The following is a 21,761-nucleotide window of genomic DNA, read 5'->3' as shown; positions in this document are numbered from 1 at the left end:
TTATTTTTAACAGCAGCAGAGAGCCAGTGTAGCTGCACGACAGTATATGAACACTGCATTGTAAAATGGCTTATTTTCTGTTAAATAATTTCCCGGTCCAACGAAAAGAATATCCAGTTCCAAGTTCTAAAATAAACTAATGTTGAAGCTACTGAAAGCATGACTAAAGCTTTCCATAGCTTACACAAGTTAAAACTGTGGGTCATGTCAGATTATGAGTGTAGGCATTTAGAAAGGATGTTTAAGCGTCGTCTCTGAGACTTAAGTGGAGCATATGTTTTCATTGCCACTGAAGTAAATGACTGCTTATTAGCAGCAACATAGTAGCCAGCAAGTTCTTGTACTTGTACCTGGATAAAGTCTGACACCAGCATCCAGAGCTGTCTGGACTTGTAAAATGACCTTTGGCCCTGTGAATAAATGCACTCATTATGGTGGGCACATTTGACCTTTTAGATGCTTGACCTGGGATGGAAAAAACATTTGTTTAAAGGTGCTAGATCGCAGTAACATGCAGCCCACTGCGCCTTGCATGGTGTGTTCACTTGTGTATAAAAAAGGAAGGGTTAAATGCAGAGGTTGAATTTTTCCATTGTGGGATTAATAAAGTAATGAATCTTTTTTTTAATTATTAATTCTTCTTTTCGAACCGAAAAAATAAACGACAACATAAACTACAACAACGTAGGCTAGATGCATATACGTACACATACACATACTCACATAGACACCATTAAACAGATGTACATAAACATTTACACACATACAGTATACATAGCCCTATACATATACATGCATCTGCCCCGTCTAAGTAATAAGATAGAAATAAGAACCAGTTCACTTAATATTCAATATGCATTTCCTTATACATTTTCTCTCTATATATAGCCACTTAATGTCAAATAAATAAGTATTATTATTTATTTATTTTCTTATTAGTCAACCATAGTATATCAAACAAATTAGATCTGAGGATTTCTATTACTATGGCAGTTACAAGAACATCCTCATCCAGTTTGCAACTTATACTTTTTTAGCATATCATTTTTCATAAGCCTTTTTAACTTAACAATTGTTGTGCATGATTTAATTTCATCTGCAGTTGTTCCATATTCTCACTCCATTACTTGTAGTGCAGTGATACTTTGAATTGGTCCTTAATCTTAAAAGAGGGGGACTTTTTTGTTGTCGTTTTAACTATTTAAGTTTGGAAAACTTTTGTTAAAAACCTAATTGGAATAATAAAGTAAAGAATCATTTCAGCACCCACGGATGATTTCTTTCTTTTGTATCTGTGAAATAACCATTTCTTAAGAATCAATTAATCAGTTTTAAGACAATGACTTTAAAAGTTTTCAGCATTTTAATTTTTAATATTGAACTGAAAATATCTTGGAAGGAATTTATTTTTACCTGACTAATAAGTAGCAACCAACCGTGTCAGCATTTGTCAGGACAGCAGAGGCTCTAAAGTGCCTCTCCAATAAACAAGATTCACCTCACACATTCTGTCACAGACCTGCCAAAGGTCAAAAGGTGCAGGGGGCTGGGTGTCAACTGCTGTTACTTTGGGTGTCTGGCAGCTGGAGGGACTGCAGGGAGCATGTGGTGTCAAACCTTTCATCCCCCCCCATGGCCAACCAAACAAACATCCTTAATACCAACTTAAGTCATCAGCTGGAGTGAGGGCAAACGTTGTCAGAGAGGATAAGGGAACATTCCCGTGGTTTGACCTGCTAGCATCTGTTGTATCATTTATGCTGTAATTCTGGTAGTGAACTGGTGTGGAGACATGAAGGATGGACAAAGTGTTTGATAAACTGTGACTGGCTGGGGACGGCCCTTGATTAAGTATGTGTAAACACTGCAGCAGGGACAGGGCTGTCTGATGTGATGTAGAGAATAGCTGTTTAACCAACAGCTGTCCAAGTCTCATTAGATCATTGTGATACACAATGTGTGTGCTTGTGTGTTGTTCTTACATGGGCGTATCTATGAGCTACAAAGCCTAAACATGTCACATCTTACTTCTGTGAGAACACAAACTGTCTGAGGAGAGCTACATTTGAGCAAAACACAATTGCTATATGAGCTATCGGCCTTGTTATCGGCTGTGGTTCAGTTGGTAGAGCGGTCACCCATGAATCGGAACACCGGTGGTTCGATCCCCGAACGTGGCAGCCTAAATGTCAAAGTATCCTTGAGCAAGATACTGAACCCCAAATGGCTCCTGATGCTGCGTTCATCAGTCAGTGCGTTTACACTTCTGTCTGTTCTGACTTCTGTCCTTGTCCCAGTTTACATGCAGCTAAGAAAATCAAATAACTGACGGGAACGTGTCCTCCTCCTCAACACTGTCGCTTCAGCGGGTTAATATGGTGCCCTTTCTGGTTGACCTCAGTTCTACACTTTGTGCCGTCGTTACTGACCGGCTACTGCTACTGACTAATGTGACCGGCTAATGTGTGACCAGCTAACGTTACTGGCTAACGCGACCGGCTAATGTGACCAGCTAATGTGTGAGCGGCTAATGCAACCGGCTTTCTTGGATGTTTTTGTTCCGGGGTCATACGCCAGTGTGGGATGTGGAGCATGTGGAGCATGCGCACATGCGTTGTCTTGTCATACATGCTGGCGAAAATCCTATTCCAATCGCATTATCTGGGTGTCCTAATTGGAGTTGGAGAGCTCCGACTTTAGTCGGACTAACACATTTACATGCACTTCAGTTGTCCAGTTATAGTCAGATTAAGGCAATGATTTGTTTTGTTTTGGCACCAGTGTGCCCTGGTAGCCTTGGCCACCAGTATGAATGTGTGTGTGAATGGGTGAATGAGCGCAGTCTGTAGTGTAACGCGCTTTGGATAAAGGAGATCTATTAGTGCAGTCCGTTTACCATTTACCAATAACAACACTATCCGCAGCCGTTTCATTTGGCACTACTTTCTCTCAACCATAGAACTTCCATGTACCTGCACATAAGCGCCACAGATCGTCTGTTTTGGTTGGAATCAAACAGAACCAAGTCCCACTCATGGCAGCAGTAGCTCTCCGGGTCTGTAGGCATGGGTTTACAGTTCACACACACACACACACACACACACACACACACTATTGTTTTGTCTCCATATTGAATGGCATTTCATCATCGCTGTCATAATCACAAATTTTCATTTCAAATTAGTGACTGGATTCTTACCAAAACAGCTGATATCCGGCAGTGCACTAAGCGCTTGATTGCTTTTATGCGTAGGAACATGGCAGTTCTATGGTTGAGAAAAAGTAGTGCTGAAGGAAATGGATAGCAGCTTTGGGTGGCAATAAAAATCAGTGGACATATCGTTAATATAGCGTACACATACACGGGGTGGCCTTTGTTTAGGTGGTTAAAATACTTATTGCGACAGGCCTGTCTGTGGTCTGTTTCCTGCTTGGAGCACGCCAAGACCACCATCTACTGCAGTAATACATGGACTGTGGGTAACTACCTCATGCAGACTGACTTAAAAATGGATGAAATCTCTCTTTAAGGCATCAGTGTGCTGCTAATACAACCCTAGTTCCCCAAAAAACTGGAACACTCTGTAAAACATAAATATAAACAATACTTCAAATAAGCCTTAACACCTTAGTGTCTTATGTTTCCCAATGTTTTAAAGGAATAAGCTGAAACAAGCTGCCAGAAATCAATTCAGTGAACATTCTCTGCAGCCAGTATTTATCAGCTTTTATCTTGCCGCTGGACAGCACGATCACCCTAAAGGGGATCAAAGTACAAGTTATTTGTAAGGAAACGGAGAGTCGACATGTGAACGCTCTGCTTGCCCCGCAGGGGTCGAGGACTCCTCCTCTCCCATGGCCAGATTAAATACTCAATTTAATTATGTCACTGAGCATTAAGTCAGTAACCTTATCAGAGTGGTCTGGCTGTTTAATAGGGCTTTGAGAGCCAACAGATGCACCAAGATTAGGCACAATATGCTGGTGGTGCAAACCCTGAGCAGAGGGATAGAAGACGGGCACAGAATCTGATACAAGGTGCCCCTCCTCCTGGAGACCACCACCACGCTGTAGGACACGTTAAATATAGCCTCAACTGAGGACAGTACAGTATGTATGTCAGCGATCTGATTAAAGTTTGATTTTGTTAAATGAATTTGGTAGTTTCACGCTCCATGGTATACTGTGTGTTTTCTGTTCTGTAGAAGAGTTCCAAGACAAATTCATGCAGTGATTATGCACATTCATACAAATACGAGATGAAAGTAAAAAGCTCGGGGGGTGGGGGGGGGGGGGGGGGGGGGGGTGATGATGTTGTGTTTTTGCATATTGATGAAGAGTTTCAGGCTGATTAAAGAATCCCCTCCAAGTCACAGCACCATGAATACATGATGGTTTCCTGTCTTTCTGTGCTACTGGGTAGGCTGGTATAAGGAGCGCTGCTGTGCCTGCAGACTCAGACTTGACTGGCTGTTGTCACATTTGGATTCTCTCACATCTCTCTGCTCCCACTGAACACTACAGCTCTGAGCCCCAAGCTGGACTAGGGTAGCTCTAGTATTTCTGTGTCCATTATCTGAATCAGCAAAGCCTTAATTTTTGGGGGGCTGAGGATTTTCTTTGATAACAAGTACAGTGATGGCGCTCTTCAGGATTCTCTGAGGGTTTAATTAGACTGGGTAGCCTGTTCATTATTCAGATATGTAAATGTGGAGCCAGATATATGCAGCGCCGTGGATTGTAAAATAGATTTGAGTATCGAAATCTCTTTGAAGCAGCAAGTGAAGTGCTCTCTATGAGTGTGAATTATTAACTCTTCAGAGTATGCTGCATGCCTCCACCACATGCAGCTTATGCTGTGTGTGTGTGTGTGTGTGTGTGTGTGTGTGTGTGTGTGTGTTTGCTCTACAATTGTTCCGACATGAATGAAGCTGGTGTGTTTGCCCGAGGTCAGTGTTGAAGCAGGAGTTCACGTGATGCAGTCTGCCTCAACTTGAGCTGGACTGACTGAGAACGTTTACTCCCCAGTGCCATTGACATATGTGCTTATACTTACTGGGATTTGTATTTCAAACATTTAACTGAACATGAATGAATAATTCTAAAGGGCCCTATTTAAACCAGCTATAGTGCATGGTCTAAAGTGCATACATAGTGCATATAGGGCGTGTCCCACTCCACTTCTTGTAGTTAAAGGTGCATAATCTCTTGTAATTAGTCTCTTAATTAATCATAGTTGTGTTTTGGGGGGAACATGAGTAAACCTTATTATAAAACATCCCATCTAATCGTCATGGAGCATGCACATTACTATTTAAATAGCAGATTCTGCAAACTGTAGAAGTGAGCTGCTTAGGAAACGGGGGCTGGATTCACAAGTGTTAAGATAATACTTGAGAAAATTCTTAAGAAAAAAAATAAGATCTTTCTAAGAATGTTCTTAAATGCTATTCACCATTTTTTTCTTAAGAATTGTCATATGTCCTAGGAACTTCCTAGTTTTCTCACTTAGGACGTTCTAAGATTATTAACTTGGGAATAGACGTACATGTCACACAGACTGAAAGGACATTTCAATTATATGTCAACTGCCAAAATAAGCTTTATGTGATACATTCACAAAAAACTTATCTGAAAATGGCTTATTTTCTGTTAATTTCCTGGTCCAACGAAAAGAATATCCAGTTTCAAGTTCTAAAATAAACACCTCGTTTAACACCAACATGTCCAAGGTACATTTGATTCTTATTCGAGCACTTACTTGAGGGGACTTAGAAATGGTGTCATCACCATTATAGTTTGTGCAGCAGAGTGCTGGACAGATTAAATGTTCTTTCTTCTATTATCTACAGATGATCTCAGGGCTCCAGACTGCGACCATTTAGTTGCATTTTGGGCTATTTTGGGCTTTGCTATTTCTGGAGAGGTTTAATAACTTGGAACCCCAGTGTGACTTGCAAATATGCTCCCTTATTTTTAAAAATCCAGGGTTTCCTTGACATAACGCAGAAACCACACCTAAGTGTTTTTTTCTCACAGCGCCTTAGCTCAATGAAAAGGAATAAAACTATGCTGAGAGTTATCTAACCACGTTTTGCTGTCGTGGTCGCACTCACGTCTCTGTCTTCTCCTCTGTTTAACCACTCAGCTTTTACACACACGCACACGCACACACACACACACACACACACACACACACACACACACACACACACACACACATCCATGCACTTCCAAGTAAACAACTCGAGTTAAAAGTACAAATCATTGTTGTGGCTGCTCTACAAACAATACTTTTTTAATATTTAAAATATAAATGAATTCTAAACATGTTCTAAACGTATTCTTTTATAATGATAATTTAATGTAATGTAGTCAACAATGTATGTATGATGTATAATCGCTTAAACATGGTTTAAGAAAGCAAATAGCCAAATAGCTGGCTAGGGGAGTCTGGAGACATGCCCCCCCTGGATAATTTCTCGCAGATTCTAATGCCACTATTCCATCAGATTAACTGATCTTAACCATTGCATATGTTAATGAATTATTGTATTGCGTTTTTTGGGGCTTATTCCAAAAGTGTAGTCGCTGTTTTTGGCTTGTTCTGCTCCCAAACCCAGGAGAGACCTGAAGTGTGATTATCGTGACCAACAAGACCAACTCGGTACCTTCAAGAGAGACCAACTAAACTGGGATTTGTTTAACTGCAATGCGATTGATACGGGCTAGCGGACTAGCATTAGCTTACAACAAAGTCCAACATTAACCTCTTACGTTCAGTGTTGATATAAATGTAATCGCCCTCCATAGCAGTCAAGGTGAGCAGCACAGAGGTGTTGTACATGTCGTGTTTGGATGCCAGTGTGGGCTTACAAAGCCAGGAGCAACAAGGAGATGATGTAGTTGTTGTTATTTACTTCCCCACTGTTGAGAGGGCAGAGACATATACTAGTGGTCGACCGATACAGGTTTTTTAATGCTGATACCGATTATTTTGACATCAGTCTTAACCGATCCCTGATATGTGCTGCTGATTTTTTTGGGCTGATTCCTGAAGCCGATATTGCCTTTTCTCCCTCCATTTACATGATAAAAATGACACAATCATAACAAGTCTCAATTTAAACAAAAAAAGAAACATTTATTAACAAAACAAACAAAACATATGAACAGTTGGCTCACCAGAGAATGGCAGATGTTGCACCAAGCCTTGCCTGGTGTTGGCTCAGTGAAATGGGCTAATTGATCAGCAAATGCACCCACGTATCGGCCGATGCCGATACAAGTAAAAAAACGCAAATATCGGCCTACCTCTAACATATACAGACGTAAACAGTGTTTACATAATCATGTGGCTCTCTAGTCTGTGGAAAAATATAGTATTCAGTAAGTCAGTGATCAGTGCTTGTGATACTGGACAAGCAAAATAAAGAGATCATTTTGGGAGAAAAAAAGTTAAACAAAAAACGCGTACCGAAACTGTGGCCCTGAGTTACAAACTGTACCATGGGTTACCTGTACTGTTGCACCCCTAATACAAATGCAGTCCATTTACCATTTATCCTTCAAATCATTGCTCCTAGCTCAACATTTGACACTTTCCACAGCTCTCATTTTCTCTGTATTCCCTCGTGCCTGCATTCATGCATACCCATGCTCCCGTATCATTTCCCATCTGTCTGTGGGGCTGAAGCAGCCATTTGTAGAAGGCCCTCGGAGAAAGAGGCCCGGCTAGTGAGATAGGGTGACATGGATGAGAAGGGCTTTGTCACTGCACTCGTAATGAGAAGCTGAGACCTCCACCTGGGCTAGGTGAGGGCGGAGGAGCCCTGAGCACACACAGACATGCACGCAGCGTTCTTCTTCTCTACTTCCAAATTCCGTCGCTTGAAGACGTCGATTCTTCTACCGTCGACCTAAGCTTTAATCCTCTCTACTGTCTTAAAGCGTAGCCTAATCTAAATCCAAATTTAAAACCCAGATCAATGCAGTCACAAGATTAGATAGAAAGATTCTGTACTTTGCTTTAAGGACACAGTCAGGTAGCATTTAAAAAGGACTCGGGTTCAATACCCAGCCCTATCTGTATCCTCTGTGTGAAAACACAGAACACAAAGAAAATAATTGAAAGTTGTCAAATAAAAAGGTAATAAAATAAATTAATCACCAAACTTTAAGATTGAGATCCACATGACTAAAATAAAGCAAGTGCATTTGAATTATTTCAACTCAGGCATTACAAAATAGGCTCCAAAAATGAAATTCACTTAAGGGAATCAATTCCTTTTTTCACCCCGAGGACTATCTTCATTGGAAAACAAAATCTAGAAATATACCTGAGGGGTGTTCCATCAACGTGGCTAAACAAACCGCTTCATTGAAAAAGTCTGGTTAGAATAAACACCAACTTCCACTAACGCCGCTCAGCGTGTCTATTCAACGCTAACTCAACCCAGGCTAGACAAGCAAGCACCAGCATGGAGTATATAGGCAGCCCATATTAATCAATCGTGGAACAGCCAATAACATTTCGCAAAAAGTGGTGAAAAGCAGCGCTGAAGGAGCTTTATGAAGAATATCAAGTGACTGTCACAATAAGAGACAATACTACTACCATTAACAGAGCCAGGGAGATGGCATGACAAAAAAATGCAGACTGATAAAATGCACGAGTAATTCAGTCCTACTTATTATGTTATTTGTAGTTGTTAATAAATTAACAATTAGATCACTAGATACAATAAGAGTGGTTAAATTATCAGTAGGCTGGATAATAACAGATGTGTGTTCACAGTTAGCTGTAGGCTAAGTTTGGAGAACTCACAACTAAAATGATTTTACTGTAAATTGGCCTAACTGGGTGAAGTAACCCTGTCCTATATTAATTATTCTGTTACATCTCACAGCCAAAAAAAGGACTTGGACAAGAGAAAACGTAATAATGTTTGGGCTGTATCTTCATTCTTCAGATTGTGTATAAACATGCACCTTGCTGCAGGACACAGCTGGAACAACTACAGCAGCAGGGAATGATGAAACTGAGACATTAAATAATAATTGGCAACTACATAATCAGCTAAGCTACTCTTTGACACATTTTCTTTTACAAGCTGTCGGCGCGATCTGCAAGCATCATATGCTTCTGGGAACTAAAAACCAAAAACTCCATATGGAGACAAAAAGCTAATTAAATTGGAGATAAAGTAACTAGAGAATGATGTAAGTATACATTTAACCACAACAGAAGGTCCTGGTTTAGACTGGATTTAATGTGTTTCTTTCCTTAAAATACACGTTTAGTGTTCAAATAAAGGGTTCACTCCAAAACAAAAATTGCATGAATTAAACAACAGATTGACTGAAATAGGTATATAAATTCATGCCTCGTTACATTGTGAGAAAAAAGGTCTAAACCAGACTGTAACATGAAAAAAACGTGGTGGAACTGACTTTTGGGATTTTGTTTCCGCCTCGACGGGAATTATTTGACACACAGCTAAAGTTAGCTCGACAGTTAGCCTGCCCCAGAGCAGGCTAGTTCAGTGGTGTAAGTTACCATGGTTACTGAGCGGGGAGTCACATAAGCCACTTTGATGGAACGCATCTCTCACTTAAATAAGTGAGACTTATCATAATAAGCCAGGCTTTTCCTTAATCCTAATTGATGGAACACCCCTCTGGTGCCAAAAGTGAATCAAGTAGTCAAACTACCATGTACCATTTATTGGAAATGAGGCAATTGTGATCCATTTTTTTCACAATCTTGTTTCATCTGTGTTTTGATGACCATTTGTGCCAGACGCTATTTTCCAACTGATAACTCCAGCTCCCTCTGAATAGCCTCCTTCTTTGTAAATCCCAATAAGGGCCACCATTTGACCAACACGTGTTCTCCAGGTCATAAAGCATGGCTGTCTGTTTGATTCTGATGCAGATATAAAATTGGTGGTCCCTGATGTTTTTGTTTGAAAACACGTCTGCTTGACTAGTCACTTACACAGTTATTCCAGTAACCCCTGAACGTAGCTGGCTCTTTGATTTTAGTTTCATTTTACCTTGAGCAGTGCCCAAATTTAGTTCCACAAACTCGTAGCAGTGGAAAAAAGAAGCAGAGGCAATGGCTACAGGTTATGTTGTGTGTTCCTACAGTGGAAAAGGACTGTGTGATCACACAGCACAGCACATTGGAAAATAGCTACATGGAAAAAGCTGCCAACCTTGTCCCACCACACAGAAACATCCTCGACCCAAGGTCTAAACTCCAACTAGTTCTCACAGCTGTAGAAGTACATTTGTCATTCACTTTGGGCTGGATTAAAAGTGTTTGTTTTTAGAAAAGCAGGCCCTTGCAGAAATAGTTTGGGAGCCACGTCTCTACAGACATGCCGTAAGGGCCTTCTGCATGTATTAATCTAAGGATTTAGCTTGTGGACACTTTTTGCTGTGCAGCTTTGTTGGAAGGGGTGGTCTGCAGACCTTGTAACCCCTTCTTCTTCTCTCAGCAGGGGGGGAAAGAGGGAAAGTGGCCCTGCCTCCTTTTGTTTCTTTTGTTGTAGAGGAGACTGAAAAGGCCAGCCAACCAGAGAAGGGGATTGTAAGGGAAAGTGGGGGTTAGAGAGGTGAAGGCATACCTCGAGGAGACAGAGGAAAGGAGGGAGGATGAGTGTGTCTGTCAGTTGGAGCACAGCTGGTGTTTACTGCAAACTCCTTTTCTGTCTCCTCAGAGGAAGGACAGGTGAGTGGGTGTGGCTGGAAGGGGAGTGTCCACCATCTGGAGGAATCTGAGCTTCAGCATCCAAAAAAGTCAAAATAATTAAACTTACCTTGAAATTCAGTCAAGCATTTGTGTTGATTTTGAAACTTGGAGATTTACGGGCAGGTTCAGGGACTGGTAATCGGTGTGAAATCGCCTTTGCTCTTGGTGAATTGTTCTTTGTATTGCATGGATGCAGTCAGACAGGTGGCCATTCATCCTGGATTATGATTTGAAATGAATGGATTTAGAAGCATGCTTGAAATTGAATATCATTTACATGACGTCAGGCAGCTAGCTTTGGACTTTTGACTCCAGAGGCAACAATACAAGAGGCATCTGCTGCGGTGACACTAGCCGCGTTTTTTCTCTCACTTCGTGTGAGTGTGTGTGGCTTTTCGTGGCACGCAGGCAAGCGTGAAAAGCAGCATTTTGAAATACCGACAGCTGACTGTTGCCAAGTGGCAACCATGAAAGCTCTTGGAGAACAGTGAGCGCTCAGTTTCCCTAGAAACGCCCTTCTTCTCAAGACAGCTCCCCCTAAATCGACTCACCCCCTTAACTCCCTTTAAACGCCTAATGGGGAGGGACCCTCTGTCCTGGGAAAAGGGGGGTTGCTATGGAAAAGCCAAAGACGAATGTTGGACAGGCGTGTTAAAAGTTCAGGACCTTGGCCGGCTGCTGGTGGACTCCACTACAGAACAATGTTCCAGGGGTGTCTGAAACTACCGTGCCTGGCTTTAGGTATGCAAGCTGAATATCACCGTTCCTGGCTGAAAGGCCATGCCCTTTGGGATAATACACGACACTTTAAAATGGTCTCATAAGCAATAGTCATAAATTTGTTTACAGCACATAGGGGGCATGCAATCCTTCAGCCAAGTGAAAGTGAAACCGGCTAAATTGGTAATTAAGAAAAATCTGATTTTCCTTGCTTTGGAATTACAACACTTAAAAAGTATTAAGCCCAGCAGGCATCACACTGGTTTATTTAGCATTGCATTCATTTGATCTATCACTTCATTGATTAATAAATATTTCACTTTATTTAAGAAAGGACACATGTCCATGACAAGTTACCAGCAAGGTTATAATAGTTTTGGATTTTTCATTAGTTTTAGTTTTAATTTCGTTGTCAATTTTTGTTTTCAAATTCAGTTAGTTTTAATTATTTTTTTAGAATGTGTTTGCTAGTTTTAATTATTTTTTAATTTTTGGAAAATGCTTAGTTTTAGTTTAGTTTTTATTACTTTTAGTTTTTTTGTAATGGGGTATTTGTTGGGTGCCAGATTCAATAAGGTCACAATAAATGTTTCCTTTATTTCCTTTGTCTGATCCATCTCAGCCCCAATAAGTTTATTAAGTCATAAAACCAGATAGATGAAATATATTTCATATCAACCAAAAAGGTTTACATATGAGAAAAGTTGACAAAGACGAAAACAAAGGACATCTTCACTAGAATTTTAGTTAGTTTTATTAGTTTTGTAAAAATAGAATACAGTTTCAGTTCGTTATCGTTTTTTAAAAAACTCTTGTTTTTATTTCAGTTAACGAAAATGTTTTTTCAATTCTAGTTTTCGTTAACATAATAATAACCAAGTTAAATGTAAAATGTTAATTTTATCAACTTAAAAACGTATTTATTTCCAACGATTAGGACCATAACATGCCATTGAAAGCCCTGGGAAATGCTGGTAAGTGGGCATTGAGTTCAGATTTGTTGAACTAAAGCTTGTCAGTTTGCATTGGAATGAAAAAGAGAGAAGCATAAAGTACAAATGGTTTCAGGAGCTCCTGTTAACCTCATGTTATCTATCGTCATTTAAAGGCAGCAGGATTTTAACAACCTGCCTATCATGTATCCTCTTACCATGACTACTTCCTGTTGGTTCACACTCACACTGGGGTCAGGGGTCACAGGGGTGTGTTATCCTTGCATTGACACAATACTCCCTCAGCAGGACGTTTTCCCCCACTGGAGCTTTTCACGGCACAGAGGTACTCCGACTCATGTTGAAATGTTTGTATGAATATGTGACTGCATCTGTGTGCATTTGTGTGTGAATGTGAACGCCCTGGGAGCCCACAGTGTTTCCTGGCAACCTTTGCCACTTGCTGGTAAGCTGAGCTGTGGCACACAGTGTCCCAGTATAGAGGCTGCACTGTGCCTCCCCTGGGATGAAATTAAAAGGCTTTGATTTAGACATTCCTAAAGCCGATCTCAAAGTTTTGTTCCATTCCTCGTTTACTGTTCTGTAATCCTGGTGAATAAAAGCAGACTGTGCCACTCATTCACAGTCCAAAGTATGTGCTGTGCGTCTTCTGGCTCGTGCCAGTGTGAAAGTCGTAATGTAATGGCTTACAAAATACTACAGTTATATGTGTGTACCAATGGGCCTCGAGGGAGCTTTCATAAATAACTCTCTTCATGTTATTAATGGAGAGCTTAAGGGTTTTTTCATGCTTACTAGGAATAATCTTTTCCACCCGCTCCACCTCAGTATCTTTAATCTGGCTGCAAATGAACCAGGCCTCTGTTTCCCGGGTTATGGAGCACTCCGGCTGGGTTGTGAGTGTGTTTGTGTTGCTGTGTTATTCGCTCCACCTCCAAAGTTCATGTGTCTCAAACAGCAGCTCAGTACTGACATTGGTAGTTGATCCATGGGTGCAAATACGTAAGATAATGATATGGGTGTTGCTTGACCAGTTTGTACAATAAAAGCATTATAGTGGATTTCACCACACTGATAGTGTGTAGTATTATGACACAAGGAGAAATGTCTCTGAACCCCGCCTTTAACTGTTAATGTATTCCTGGCAAACCGTCATTGTACCTGGATCACAGAATGATCCATGGTTCAGGTGCAGGTCGAATACACAGGATGTAGACTGATTCACACATGCCGGAGCCCCCGCTGGAAACTTTTAGCCATATGCTGTTAGTAACATTTGCCGAGGTTAGCACAATAAGGCAAGGTTATAGTTAATGAGAACTAACAAAATAACGAAAACTAGAATTGAAAAAACATTTTCGTTAAATGAAAAAAATAAAAATGATCTTTGTCAACTTTTTTCATCCGTAAACCTTTTTGGTTGATATGAAATCTATTTAATCTATCTGGTTTTATGACTTAATAAACTTATTGGGGCTGATATGGATCAGACAAAGGAAATAAAGGAAACATTTATTGTGACCTTATTGAATCTCACACCCAACAAATTTCCCATTACCAAAAAACTAAAACTAACACTAAAACTAATAAAAACTAAACTAAAACTAAGCATTTTCCAAAAAATTAAAAACGAACTAAAACTAGCAAACTCACTCTGAAAATGAATTAAAACTAACTGAATTTAGAAACAAAAATTCTAAAAACTATTATTACCTTGCAACAAAGTGATTGGCGTGTAAGTCAGTCACACTATGGCACGCACAAAAAAATCGCCATAACTGGAGCACCCACCTGTGGGTTCCTGTCAGCTACAGCAAAAGAAGGGGAAGGTTGTCTAAAACAGGATTGTGTCTCCACCGCTGTAGGGGATGTAAATGGAAACCCATCCAACATGCTCATCAGAAATACTTTTCAGTTTTATAGCCTGGTGTGACCTGTTTCCTTTTGGGAAAGTGCTTGTTTAGTGTTCATATAGTGTTATATACAAGTGTTTGAAATGTTCATCATTTTGAACAGCTTACCAAAGTTGCCAGAGGACAAAATGCTCCCTCAATCCCCTGGCAGTAGCATAGTTTCTGTCTTTGACACTTCAAAATCACACCAAATCAGACTTGTGTACTGTTACACCCCTACCCTGTTCTTATCTTTACCACCTGTCTGCCTTATTTAATAAGCTCCATGACTGTGTACCGTTTGCGTTCCCCATGTACCTCTCTGTGAGAACTAGTTAACATATTCGCATAAAATAGGCTGGGATCATAGTAGTTTGTCTTTTTATTCACAGGTTTTATCTGAGAGCACGAGTGTTGACAGATCCTGTTTAAACCTCTGAAGTCCAGGAGATTTAGGTTCAAATTTGTCAACTTCCTCTGCATTAATTTCTGTCTCTGTTCGGCATCTTTCAGTCTGTCCTCACATCACATGCATGGCTCCTTTTTCTCCACACAAACTTGGCTATCAGTCAGATTTTTAGTTCTTCTTTCTTTCTTTAAGTATTAGTTTAGTATAAAGCTGCCAGGAACCCACAATACACACTAAAGACACAGGTTTCTATGGAAATGTACCAATTTGTTTTACTATTTATAAACACAAAAACCACATAAAAAAAACAAATACAATAACAAATTATTTTTGAATGTAAATTAAAAAATAGTAATTCATTGTAGAAAGGAAAATTACATTTTTAAAAATGGTCTAGAAACATAAATGTCACACTGTGAAAGCCCCTATGATGCACTTTTAACTAGCTTTCTCAACTTGTCTACATATGATATATAAATAAAGTTATTACTGTAAATAAAACATGTGAAATAGACTGACTCCAGAGGGTTAACATACAAATGGAATGTTTAAGTTGATTAACTTTAGTGTGAACATCCTCAATCCTCAATCCATCCACGGCAGCCAAACTTCAGCCTACTGTAAAGTGAAAGTTGCACAGCCTGACACAAATGCATTACTTTACTTTTTCTCCCATAAAAACAACTCATCTTGGCCTCCCCTCACTTAGTTTCTCTATGTTTAGCAGAGCAGTAAAGTGTTGATGGTTTAGCTCATGTGTTACTCAGCAGGAGCAATGATCAGCGAAGGGAGCTATAAAAGTTTTACAGCATTAACTACCCCTCCTGTTTTCTCTCATTATTATGTGTTTTACATCAACAAATTAGACATTGTTTCCACTGGAGTAGCTCAGACTCATTGTTAATTGTTGTTGGACACTTTGCAATCCGTAAAAAGCAAATCCATAAAGACTCTGTACACCCCCACAGGCTTTTAGAGTTCTGTCTGCTGATTAGACTTCTGCTCAGGTTGAATGTATACTGAGTCATGGTGAAAATGACATGTCAGTCAAATACATGTGTACATTTATTGGGTGTTAAACAGGTGTGATGTAATACAACAGCAAGTGGTTGCCAAAACCAGTTTGTACACAAAATCTTAAAATCAATTTTTATTTAGTGTCATGGATCACACACACATCACTGTATTCTGCAGTTTATGGTGATGGATCAATGAAGTACATCCATCTATCCATCTATCTATATAGTATGTTGAGCACAGGTGTCCTCATACAGGAGTCTCAAACTCAAATTACCTGGGGGCCGCTGGAGGCAGTATCAAAATGACCAAAAAAAGACACAAAATTACTAAAAAAAAGACACAAAAATGTCAAAAAAGACACAGAATTACAAAAAAAGACAGAATTACTAAAAAACGACACAACATGACCAAAAAAGACACAAAATTACAAAAAAGGCACAAAATGACTGAAAAAACACAGTAGTGCCATTCATATAAAACTCACATTAAACGTTCATACCAAGGTGAGGGCCACAAAATATTGTCACGAGGGCCGCAAGTTTGAGAATTTTAATTTTTTAATTTTAATTATTTTTTTTAAAGATTCCATTCAAAAACAAAATTTCTCATTTGTCAGGCTGAGAAAAACATGGCTGATCTTTTTGGAGCTTTACTGCAGCTGGAGCATTGGTAAAAGCTGATTTTCAAATCACTCCCTTCAGATATCATGTTATATTTCATATGACCTCTTGATGTGTAGTGAAATGAGACAGCAGGAAACCTTTTCATAAACTGCAAACAAACCCCATCTAGCTTCTTGGTCTATACCATGCTGATGATGTCATCAGACCATATGGATCCCGTCCTCCCCAGGCCCTTATCGATTACACATGTTCAGTCTGTGGTCTATTGATCGTAAACAACAAACTGATTAATATAACGCCCCCGTGACCCACTGTCCTGCATAGTAGAAGGCAATCAAAACTAGATGGCCTCATTTAGATCACAAACTCATTACTGTTACTGCTGGACAGTGAGCTCTGCTAGATTGTATTCATTAATGTTAGCTTCTCAAATATTTTAACCTTTTCTGGAGCTCTAATTATTTGCGTTTTATTTATTTATTTTCTTTAAGAGGTTGTATATACCTATAGAAGATATACTGATTTTATAGAAAACTAGAAGAGCTCAGGAATCCATTGGCACCATGTCAACGGTTCAAACATGAATTTATGGCTTTATGAAGTCCATTTCCATGCTCAATTATGTCTATATTTGGGTTGATATTGTTTATTGAACACACATTCTGCTGAATTAGGCAATTTATTTTATATCAAGAGTTGAAAACCCCTCCAGAATATAACATTAATACACCAAGACCTTTGGAACACAATAGAAAAATTAAATCTATGCAGTGACTTGGTTTCTAAAACTAGACATTTTGGAGAAAACGGAAATAATTAAAATTGAAGTGACTGTGCTGCTGTGACTCACATTTCATCAAATTTGAAATGTTGAAATCTCATGGGAGTCTCTTTAGCTGCAATCAATGATTGAATGTAGTGGAAACACTGCATGGAAGTAATGTGACATGATGATGATTTCTTCCATAATTTGAAAGAAATGAAACCACCCTGTGGTGAATAAGGCGTCGGCCCGGCTCTGTTTCAAAATCACACAGATTAAGATGCGAGTTATCCCTGGGTGGGATTACAGAACAGGAACAGTTTTATACTTCCGTTTAAAAAACACTAGTTTTTCTCTTTTTTTGGCCTTTTTCATCTTTTATTTGATAGTGGTAGAGATACAGAGGGAAAGGGGCACAGAGGAGAAGACATGCAGGAAAGTAGTAGGAACGTGGGTCCAATGCATTGCAAGGAGTAAGCCATAATGGTATTCAGTGAGCCACCGGGACGCCCCGAAAAACACTTTATTCAGAAAAAAATGGCGATTGTTAAACTTTTTTTTTTTACAAATAAACTTGTCAAACTGGCAGACTTCTTTGTCCTGGCTTTGTGGAAGAGGTCTGGCCGCTTCCTGGGTTTGGCACAGTGGCAGTAGGGTATTTCCTCATTGATTGCCCCTGGGCCAGCTGCTTCATATCCGATTCATTATCGAGCATCATCTGAAAACAAAAGAACAAGTTCACATTTGATCCTCGCTCTATTTTGTGTGAAGAGGATTTTCTGTGGAAAGGTGAGGTTTTGTCTGACTGCTGTTGAAATTTGAGCATGACATAATCTCAAACAAATTGATTGTTGGTGGCTACGGGCCACACAAACACATTGGTCCGGACTTAAATATTTCAACAACTGTGGTAAGGGTTGCCCTGACATTTTACAGACTCTTGTTTCCCAGAGGAAGAAGCCTTTGGTCTTTGGTAGGGCTGGGCAATATTGACCAAAAGTCATATCCCAATATATTTAGGCTGAATAACGATATACGATAAATATCCAGATATTTTTATCGCTAAGTGAGAGCAAATGTTCAGTCAAAGTCAAATATGACATGTCACAAGTAGATTTATTGAAACCGTACATTTAAGTGAACATAAATACTGTATAACAATAACCTTTTTTTTATTTTTAACCAATGCTCCATAAAGTGCACATTTAAATAAAAAAAAGGTCTTAAATAAAATAGCCTATGAAATAAAATAGGCCAATCTTTTTCTGGAATAAATATATTTATATGAGAAAAGAATAACGAACATTACAAAAGAACTAAATATGACAAATCCTAGTAAGGGCAGCATTTATATATAAAGAAAGAGAAAACAAATTGTACTATATCGATATATGTGATATGGTCTAATTCCATATCACATTTAAAAATATATCGATGTATCTTTTATACTGATATATCACCCAGCCCTAGTCTTTGGTGATGCCTTGAGAAAAGTTTCAACAACTATTGGATGGATTGGGGCGAACAATTGCAGGTTCCCCTCATGAATTGTAAACTTTAAGTGATTCCCTCAATTTGATATAGCGTTTGATTGGTCTAGTACTTCGGTTCATGACCACACACCTGCAAAATGAATACCATTCCCATCAGCCTCAGGTGTATTTTATTCTACTTCTAAATAGCAAATGTCAGCAAGCTAATACGTCATATCATTGATGAGTATGTATGGTGATGAGCAGGTCGACCTACATCCTCAAGGGCTCTTTTGAGTTTTACACAGTCTGGTTCAAGCTTGAATAGTTCAGACAAGGTGAGAGTTGCTCCATGGAGTGAGCACCGAACCAATGCATCAGATCTGGGGCTTTCGTCGTGGAGCTCCCAATATTGTTAGCAAGGGGAGGAAACCACTGTGCCTCACAAAGAGGCTGTACTGGTTGAAGACTCATAGTGTTGGCCATCATTTCCATTGGTAAAAGTAACTCATCAAGTCATTGGCAAAAAGAATTCAAGAAACGAGCAAAATCACACAACTCAAACTTATTTAGGAGAGAAAACAAGGGCAAGTAAACATATTGCACATGGTAGAAACAAACAAAAAAAACATTGGGAATTAAAGTAGGCCGATGAGGTGCAGCTATGACCCTTGTTTGTTTTTCCCACTGACTTAAGAAAATCAATCATGGCTAATAGGAGTTGGGGGAATTGGCACTCATTCCATGTGTTGTTGTCAGATTATGCTGATGTGCTTATCCCTCTTTTGCAGACCATTATAAAACATGGTACTTCAAATGAATGAATCGGCCATAGACACACTATGCTGCTTGTCATGTTCAGTGTGAGAACACAATTAGGCTTAATGACCAAGCTGTCACTTGAAAGTGTTCATCCTCCGTCTCATTAGGGCTTAGAGACAGATGCCCAGTCTCTCATTAGTTTACTGTAAAGTTAAAAGATTAATCCCTGTGCTTACTTCCAAAAAAGATTTCTGCTGTTTTGACTCGGTGACATATTTGGCTCCGGCTCTAAGGAATTCAACCACAACGCTATTTTAGTTTCAGTTTGACACCAGGGCGGCCTTTTCTGCTTTCTTTCTGCTGGGATTGGTTTCTTCAATCTTTGTTTGAATGACCAGATGTGGGTTGAGGAATGAAGCAGGATGGCATCAGCCCTGTGCCAACAAGCCAGAGAGGGCAGGGCAGGAGTTGTATTTAGAACCTGTATATATTTTCCAAGGAACGGAGTGGGAAAAAAAGATGAAATTTCTGGTGTTTAATTACAGAGCGGCCACAGCCAAAGGCACACTGTCGATGCTAGTTTTAAGGCCGACAGCTTAACAACCTCAGGAATGGTGGCATGGTTGGTTTCATTGACGCTGTGTCATTTCCTCCTGTAAAGAGCTGGGGTTTTGTGTGTTTAGGCTAGTACATGTTGCAGCTACACGGAACCAACAAAATTAAGAAGCCAGTAAAACAAAAAAGAAATATTGATTCTATCAAGTGAACCAAATTTTATTGCCATTGGTGAAAGCTCATACTAATTTTGGAACTTTATGATGCCTTGAAATGGCCTTTTTTAAAGTCTGTACTCAAATACTTTTTAACAGAAAATGAGCGGCCCTGCAGCAATATTTTACTTTTTCTGTGTTAATCTGACCTGATTTAAGTCTAGTCCCTGTCGGCACTGTCTAAAGGTTCCTCTGTCTTTGGGGCTGTGGACTCTTGGTGTGATGTCCCTCTGTATAGAGGTAGCGGGGTGGGGTGGGGGCAGGATGGATGTTTCCCCGCCTTTTTTGGCCGGTGATTCACTGGTTTTGGCAAGGGTGAGTGAACACGCCATGTCACCAGTTGAGTCACTGTACATTGCCTAACAATGGGGAGCCTGGCTGAAATTGGCACAGTCCCTTTTCATGGCCTCAAAGGGCCATTAAGGTTTAAATGCATCCGGATTCGCCTCTTTTAACGTGAGAGAGTGTGCTTGGCTGTTGTGTGAAGGCTCTTACATAAGGTTTCTTCATTTGGCCTGGCCCCAAAAGAGCTATTGGCTGAAGGACACAGCTTCCCTGTTTGTACTCTTAGGAGGCTGAACATATCCACTAATGTTTTTCAAAGTAAAGGTGCTCCACTCTCTCTGCTATCTGTCCTCTGTTTGCTCAACCTGATGAACCATTGTGTGATACAAGTCAGCTTTAATCTGTGAATAGGAAACTCACTGAGGGGAACAAACATCAGAGCAAAGACTGCAGTCCTTCCTGTTCCTGTCACGTCAATTCTATCAGCCCATCAATCTCGCCCCCGATTCCAACAAATGGCTTTCTGCACCTTTTAACTTTAAACTTGTTCTCACACTCACTGCCTGGGTCAAAGAGCAATGGCAAGTATATGAGTTTCTTACATGTGAGCCAGATTCTCACCTGAGGGAATCTCCAAGACAAGACCCAACACATCCTGGCCAGGGGGCAAGGAAGGAGCTTTGGTATCACCTGGCAGAGAGCTATATGGTTCAAAACCACTTTTCTTTTTTCCATCCTTGAGTTTGACCAATCTTCTTCCACGTTAAGGCAACATTCCTTGACATTGGCTGTCATTACGATCTCCTGTGGCAATGGAATGTTAGTGCTCTAAGCTTCAGGACACCTGTGGTGAGCAACAAGCATGAAATGAGAATTTACTAGGTTTGCAAAAGCCAAGAAGGATCCACATTAAATCTCACGTCATGCTGCTTGATTGTTACAGCTTGGTATTACAGTAAATTATGAATAAAATTGTATTAGAAGGAACATTTGAATGAATTGCCATATTTTCAACAACACTTTTTGAACTGTTGTTATGAAGGGACTCATTCAGTTAGGAGTCAAGGGATGTAATTTTTTTACACCCTAAGAAAATATATATTCCCCTTTTAAAGCAAACCTTAAACTCCAACTATAATAATTTATTTCACTGCTTTTTTTAAATTTGGAAGACCTCCTCACCATTCCTGTCCAGAGCTATAATTATGTGTTATGAAAGTACTGCAGAGAGGCCATGGGTCATCTTGTGCCAACCTCTCTTCTCTGTGGAAGCCATTTGTCTGCTTTCTGCTCTTTGTTGTTGCACTGAACAATAGTTTACTTGCAAGAACAG

At 39.8% G+C, this 21,761-nt stretch overlaps 1 protein-coding gene across 1 annotated transcript in view; it reads left to right on the top strand.

Annotated features, from left to right (window-relative positions):
* The window catches only part of plxnb1b (plexin b1b), a 125,240-nt gene that overhangs the window by 3,091 nt on the left and 100,388 nt on the right, over nt 1-21,761 (top strand).

This window comes from Centropristis striata, chromosome 3, assembly GCF_030273125.1.
Source record: "Centropristis striata isolate RG_2023a ecotype Rhode Island chromosome 3, C.striata_1.0, whole genome shotgun sequence".
Lineage (NCBI taxonomy): Eukaryota > Metazoa > Chordata > Actinopteri > Perciformes > Serranidae > Centropristis > Centropristis striata.
The sequence above is the reverse complement of the archived record's forward strand: the minus strand, read 5'-3'. Positions and strand labels throughout refer to the sequence as shown.